Source organism: Xenopus laevis, chromosome 1S, assembly GCF_017654675.1.
Source record: "Xenopus laevis strain J_2021 chromosome 1S, Xenopus_laevis_v10.1, whole genome shotgun sequence".
NCBI classification, from domain to species: Eukaryota; Metazoa; Chordata; class Amphibia; order Anura; family Pipidae; genus Xenopus; species Xenopus laevis.
The window spans coordinates 167,641,425-167,648,754 of NC_054372.1; positions in this window are offsets into that span (position 1 = coordinate 167,641,425).

A 7,330-nucleotide genomic window follows, 5' to 3' on the forward strand; every position below is an offset into this window, starting at 1 on the left:
TGTCCTTGTACCTGTATTTTCAAATTGTCTACCATCTGTGCCTGAATTCCTTGATAGTGCATGGACTGTCAACCTGAAATGTGCGGCATAATATGAAAAAAATATAGGTGAAATAATGAATTAAAATCGTGAAATTAAAAAGAAATCAGCAGTTTTCTTATGTTCTTAGAAACCGAGGCCAGAACAGCATGCATAAACATATACCTATATTTATATGCATACAAAACAATTTTATTCTCAAAATGCAGCCAAAATTACGGATTTTTTATTTTACGTCTGCATCCTTATTTTTTTTATTGTTTTATTCATATTACCCAGTGTATTTACACAAACTAAGACAGAACAGATAAATGCACACAAATGGCCTGGATGTCCTGCAAGACATAAGTCTTCATCTTAAACAATACAAAACGGGCACCCATTTGGCTGTGCACTGCTGAAAGATGAATGTACCCAGTCAATTTTCACCTCCTCCCATTTAATCCTTTGAGTTCCACATGGGGGGAACAATAGGTTAATATATATTTCATGCATTCACATATTAGGTATGGCTTGGGATTTGTAGGCCTGAGTGCAAGGTTTGAAGAGCTCAAAATGCTACTGTGTTATATAAAATAGCACTGCCTGGCCAAGTTATTTAGACGTAACATGTGCTGCACCAAGAACAAACCTTGCTGAGAAAAAAATAAAGGGTACATTAGAAAGGCTACTAATTTACTATAATGTTTATACCCAGCTTGCCAAATGAGAGATTGTTTTACTGACTGAGTGGTGTGACATATAGGGGCCAGTTAAATTTTCCTATAAAGAAAGTGCCAATTACATTATAACAGTATGTGGTCAATGTATTAAGGCTTAGAAGGTACAAAACTAGATGGATTTCAGGCCGATCACTTCCTCCTAATAGAAGATAAATAGATCATAATGAAAAATGCCAATTTTTCTAACATCCCTGGTCCCTTTCTATAATCAGAATCTAAAAAATACATAAAAATGTTATCCTGTAGTGCATACCCCCACTCTAATGCTGCAGAGAATTACAAGGCCTTTCTCATATATTAGCATCTTAACTCTCTGTTCTGTGCAGATCTCCATAAATATGTTTTTGGGCAAAGGCCTCATACAGAAACCATCATGCTACATTATGCTTCAGACATATAGAAATGCTACATAGAGACAACTAATTATCACTGAAGACCGGGCATTTTCCATAACTTGGATTGATGTTTTTTATGTATTGTACATGTATTTTTTGTGTATTTATGTACAGAAATAAACATAGATGGAATGGGTAGAAATAAATGTCCATGAATGTAACTGTAGGAGTGGGCAGTCCTGCACATTAGGCCAATAAAGCAGAAAGTAACTTTTTTTTATGGGGCTTTGGTTTTGATCTCCTAGGTTAGAACCAAAATTGACAGTCTTTAGCATTGCAGATCTTTCAGAACCACAGTTTCAGTCCCTCCAACAGGGTACTTGTTGGTGGAATGTTGGGGGTATATTTTTAATACAGTTAGTATGGACATTGTAAAATTGTTTATTGTTGCTTACATGTGCTGTAACTGGGTACAATTCCTTTACAGTAAAATCGTATCCTCACAATTATACATTGGTTTCCTGCACAATCTGGGATTGTGTACTGTGGTACAATATTCTGCTTTTCATTGGTAGTTGGCAGCTCTGCTTAGGCTCATGGCACAAAGGGAGATTAGTAGCTGTTACAAACAGCAGTGGCAGTTGGTTTGAAACTGATTTCATTGTTTTCTGTGGGGCATTGAATCATGTGTGCCCTATAAGGAACAATGAGCTTCTACAAGCAGCAGATATTCCCTGATACAAGATTTGTAGCTGCTAGTTTTGGCTGACTACAAATGGGTCTCATTGTTTCTTATAGAGAAACAGGGACATTCAGGGACCCATCTACTAATATAAATATTGCTGTCTGGTGCATTTATTCACATTGGTTTGTGTCCACCCTTTCTGTCTGTATATCTAGTAATAGCAGTTAATTGCACATTTGTTGCTTGTTTTAAAAATATATTCGATATGTACTTAAGACATAGATCTATTGTGTGTGAAGTGTTTGGATTATTCTTCTGCACCCTGGCTACACAAGAAAGGAACCATAGTCATTGACTTGTTGTACAGTGTTCACAATAACCATAATAATGTGCAGTGTTACCACAATATTTTGTTTTTGTTAAAAAAAATAAGTCATAGAAGAGAAATTTGATGGTTACTAAGAACTCCTGTATAGTGTGTCTCTGTGCTGAGTGCTTGTGAACACAGTCCACAGGCCTTTAGTGCAATGCTGAAAGAAAGGTGTTTGCTTCTAAATGTACATCTAATTGCCTTGCTGTATAGAGCTACCACATATGTTTATACTTGTATACCCAAGTATACAAGTATATTGGCCCAGCTACTAGCAGTATCCCAATCCTTTTACATATCCTACAGTACTACAGGATAGATTTGTATTTGCTTGTCCAGTCACTAGTGCTATCGTACAGTGCTGCGGTATACATTTATTCTTGTTAATCCAACCCATTGTGCTTTTGTATAATGCTGGAGGTTAGGTGTATGTGTGCTGCTGCAGCCATGTGGTGTTCTATAGTGCAACACTTTCTGCTTGTAGGTCAAAATGAGAAAATGATTATTCACTGCTAGGTATGTTTCCAATCCCAGGCCTTATACAGTGCTACAGTAAAGCTTCATGCTTGCAGGTCTGTCTGAAATAGCTACTGTATTGTGCTGCAAGATAGGTCTAGGTTTGTAAGCACAGCCTATAGGGATACTGCACAGTGTTATCATTTAGCTTTAGCTTATAGGGCTACTTGGTGCAAAGTGATGCACCATAGGTTTATGCTTGTAAACATTAATAGAGTTAAATGATAGGTTTATGTTTGTGTGCTATTGCATAGTGCAACAGAATCTAAATAGACCAGCAGGAGATAGTTTTTGCATACAGGTACACCCTGGAGTTTTTCTTTGTACAGTGCTATAGGATCAGACTCTGCTTGCGGGCACAGCACTAAGTGATAAAGCAGGGTGTTTGGTTGACCAAACAGTAGATGATAATATTATATTTGGTATTTGTTCTAGCATCTGTATGAGCTATGTGTGTTCTTGCTATTCTCTCTACAGTTTTCCGTCTACGCCTTTGCTTTTTCCAAGTACAAGTGATTGAGGTCATGCACATTTTATGAGCAATGCATGATGGATATTCAGCACCTGCCCCTTTCCATAGCTATACAGCTTGCAAGTGTTCCTATTATTAAACTGTGGCAAATCTAGAGTTGGGATCTCAAAACCAGTCTACACTATTCCCCATAGCTATGCTGAAGGATAATTAATTTTAATAATTCACCTTACTTTTATATCTATATTATTGTCTACTAGTCTGAGACCTTATATAACTAGAGCAACTAGAAAAAGAAATAGCTGTTTGTTAGAATATCGCATTTGAACTGAGTTTATGAAGCTGTTCTACTGTTTAACAACAGAATTCTAATTGTGTGATTCTGATACATTGTTTATAACACATTTCACTGTATTAATTAATGGTTGATAAAGTTAATAAATCAAGAGGGCCAAGCATGCAGTGCCTGAACTAAAATTTTGGCCACACCCAGCATCCTATGATGTTTATAACTAGATAAATCAATAGGCCAAGAAGCCTGTCTCCCTTAATAAATGGCCCAAATGTACCCATGACTTGCCATGACAAGAACAATTTTGAGTGCTAGCTCTTGGTCGGGATATATAACAGCTAATATACTGTGACATCTTGTACATTATTATTTGGTATAGTCCCAATACAGCAGCCAAATATTAAAGTTTCCTTCATCTTGTATTACACCACTATTTGCTGCACTGAAAGCAACATATTGATACACCAGTAGTAACAGCAGTAAAGAAGAGAGCACACAGTAGCTTAGATTCGTAGCTTTGATTGTATAAGAAACTTTTGTAGTTTAAAGGGGGTTAAGCCTTTAAATTTGAATGGTTATAAAGTTCTTGCTTCTCTCTCTGCACTCATTGCTGGTTCTGACTATTGAACCAGTGGTGGCTCCAGCCAAAACTCCACTGCCCACTGCCTTTCATGTCTCTCCACAGGTCTGTTACTCACTGGGTTTCTTCTACATTGTTTCAATAGTCTGAACCAACAGTGCAGATAATAACTTTGAAGTCATTAGGAATTTGTGCTGAATGTATATTGGAAAGTTGCCTTAATATGGTGGATACACTTTTATAAATAGGAGCACCAAAAATATGTCTCTAGGATTTGTACTTACACTATATACTTCTGCTTGGGAGACCTATCAATTTAACTTTTAGGCAGACCTGCTAATAGCATATTTGTATTGTCAACTCAGGAATTTATACCACCTGCCCCAGCAAGAGAAATAATGTTAGAATCTCTATTTTATCCGGTGAAGGAGCCGTCAAATTTTATATTACACATGTGCAGGGATGGTAACTTCCATTCAACAGCTGAATCCCTACGAAATGTAATACTGATATAAACATGGGCTGTAAAAAAAGAGATTTAATGGAACCCCTGTTAAATTGCTTTATTTCCTGTAAAATGATTACTTATGCTGCTATTTAAGGCAGTCATGTGACTTGTTGCTGTTTCTTTCTAAAATCAGGAGTCAAGGTGGAACTGCCATTGCAGTAGCAGGGCAGATGAATTTGGGACACTACCTTTTAGAGAGGCCCTGTGTGAAAAATACTGAAGGGTTTTGATGTGAGCTTAAATAAACAAAACAAAAAACGCACAATTTGCCATTACCATGTTCTATCAGTTAATCTGTATGCAGGAGGTGCAGGCATATTCTGTAATGTGTATCATTTCCTCTGCTAAGGACAAATGTGAATCAAGGAGACACACAAGATAAACAGACTGGCTCATCTTTATTGTAATCACATCCACACAAATGCATTAGCTACAGACACAATACACACACTGAAAATGAGAGTAAAGTATGAGGACAGGGCATTGTGTGCTCAGAAGCTCCCTTTTCAGCATAACTGGCACAATAGTACCTCTAGTGACCCTCTGCAAGGGCGTCAGCATTTCCCAGTCAAATTTAGAGTCTGCTATAGTATGGAATTATATTGGGATTGCTCCTGCTGCATCAAGCAATATGGCAGCACCAATTGATAAGGATTGTGCTGGGCAAATAAAAACCCTTTTATGTAGTGTCTGAGAAAACTCCCAACCAAATTTGCAATATAAGCCTAAATATGTTCTGTAATAAGGATTATTGTATTAACTGAAACAAGAATACATGATTTGCATGTGCACAATACATTCCAAACTGTTTAATGATTCTTCAAAGCTTAATAGGATTCTCCACCCAAAACCTGTTTTTATCAATGTAATTAAGAGCAACTTTCCAGTATACATTACTTACAAATGTGCAATGTTTATTAAAATTGTTTGTTAATGTAATTGCTATTAAAAACAGTATCTGGCTGGTTAGTTACAACTTATGCACCCCTGGCTCTGACTCCTGAAACAATGTTGCAAGAAGCTGATGAAAACTGACTCAAAGACTCCTGTTACATTGTTTCAAAAAAAGGGATAAAGAACACTGCTTTTCAGACATACATTTACATTGAAAATATGTAATGAACTGATATTGGAAAGTTGCTTGGAAAAACATTTGTTCGTTATTATTCAAAGAAAGTAGCACTGTATTCATATACAGTTGTATTTTTTTAAAGAGTGGCTGGGGGTTGCCCAAGTGCATGTTTTCATTATTAGTAGTAAATCACAGGTTGTTAACAGTCCTTGTGAAGTTGGACTCCATTTTGTATGTGTGTTTACATGACAGTTTTACTGACTTGTCCTTGGCAAACACTTTATTTGCATCGATTTTCACACAGGAGTTTTTTTTTTTTCTACACGTGTCAGATTCGAGGGAGAAATGACCCTTGTTTATTTACATTTCAAACAGTGTGTACAAATAATCATTTGTCCTTTAAGTGCCCATGTGCCTGCTCTTTATTGCCTGGCCAGAGGTCCCTTCTCCCCACAGCCATTGTCTCCCACAATTAGTATTTGCATTAGAAAGTCTCGTATCTTCTGTTTTTCAAGTCGGTTCAATTAAGACAATAATATGTTTGCTGGGAGACCCATTGTTTACTAAAAGCACTCAGTGGAGTCAAATGACTTGATGTTCTGCCACTTGCTATGGTCTATTCATACTGCAGGGAAATACAGAATGTCCTTGTCACACTCCAGCAAGACAATTACACTGTACCCTGTGCTTGAAAACAACAGCCACACAACGTGTGTCTTCTTTTATTAATGCACTCGCTTTTAAGCAGCAAAACAGGTTAAAAAAAAAAAAAAAGTATATATGTCATTTAAAAAAAAAAAAAAAAAAATCTAAGTGATTTAAATGTGATTCCCATTAAAAGCAGTATCTGGCTCTTTTTATTTTCTGCAACTGGTTCTGTCAACTGAAATAATATCAAAACTCAGCTACAGTGTTTCAACAGTCAGAACCAGAGGACACAAAGGGATAAAGAAATACAACAATAAACAATCTTATTTTTTTTTTTTTAAAAATTACTTTAATGAGTGCTTATTGATAATTTGCAAAAAGAGTCTGAGGGTTAAGGATCCCTGAAAGTGAAAGAAAGAAAGAAAGAAAGAAAGAAAGAAAGAAAGAAAGAAAGAAAGAAAGAAAGAAAAGAGAGAGAGAGAGAGAGAGAGAGAGAGAGAAAGAGAAAGAAAGAAAGAAAGATAACGTAAGAAAAGATAGAGAAAGAAAAAGTAAGCTAGAAAGAAAGAAGGAAAGAAAGAAAGAAAGAAAGGAAGAAAGAAAGAAAGAAAGAAAGAAAGAAAGAAAGAAAGAAAGAAAGAAAGAAAGAAAGAAAGAGAGGGAGAGAGGGGGGAGAGCGAGAGAAAAAAAGAAAGAGAGAAAGAGAAATAGAAAGAAAGAAAGAAAGAAAGAAAGAAAGAAAGAGAAAGAAAGAGAAAAAGAAAGAAAGAAAGAAAGAAAGAAAAAGATAAAGAAATAAAGAAAAAGAAAGAAAGAAAGAAAGAAAGAAAGAAAGAAAGAAAGAAAGAAAGAAAGAAAGAAAGAAAGAAAGAAAGAAAGAAAGAAAGAAAGGGAAAAATAAAGAAAGAAAGGGAAAAATAAAGAAAGAAGATCTTTCTCATTGACACCATGTTTATTTTTCCTGTGCAGAACAATGGAAGTGGTTGTGTAGCTGGAAATGCTGTATTCATCCCAAGGCTTTGTGGTGCTGTTGTCCCTTGAATATTTTGCTTGGGAATTGGGCAAAGAGTAAATGAAGTTTGTCCAGGGTT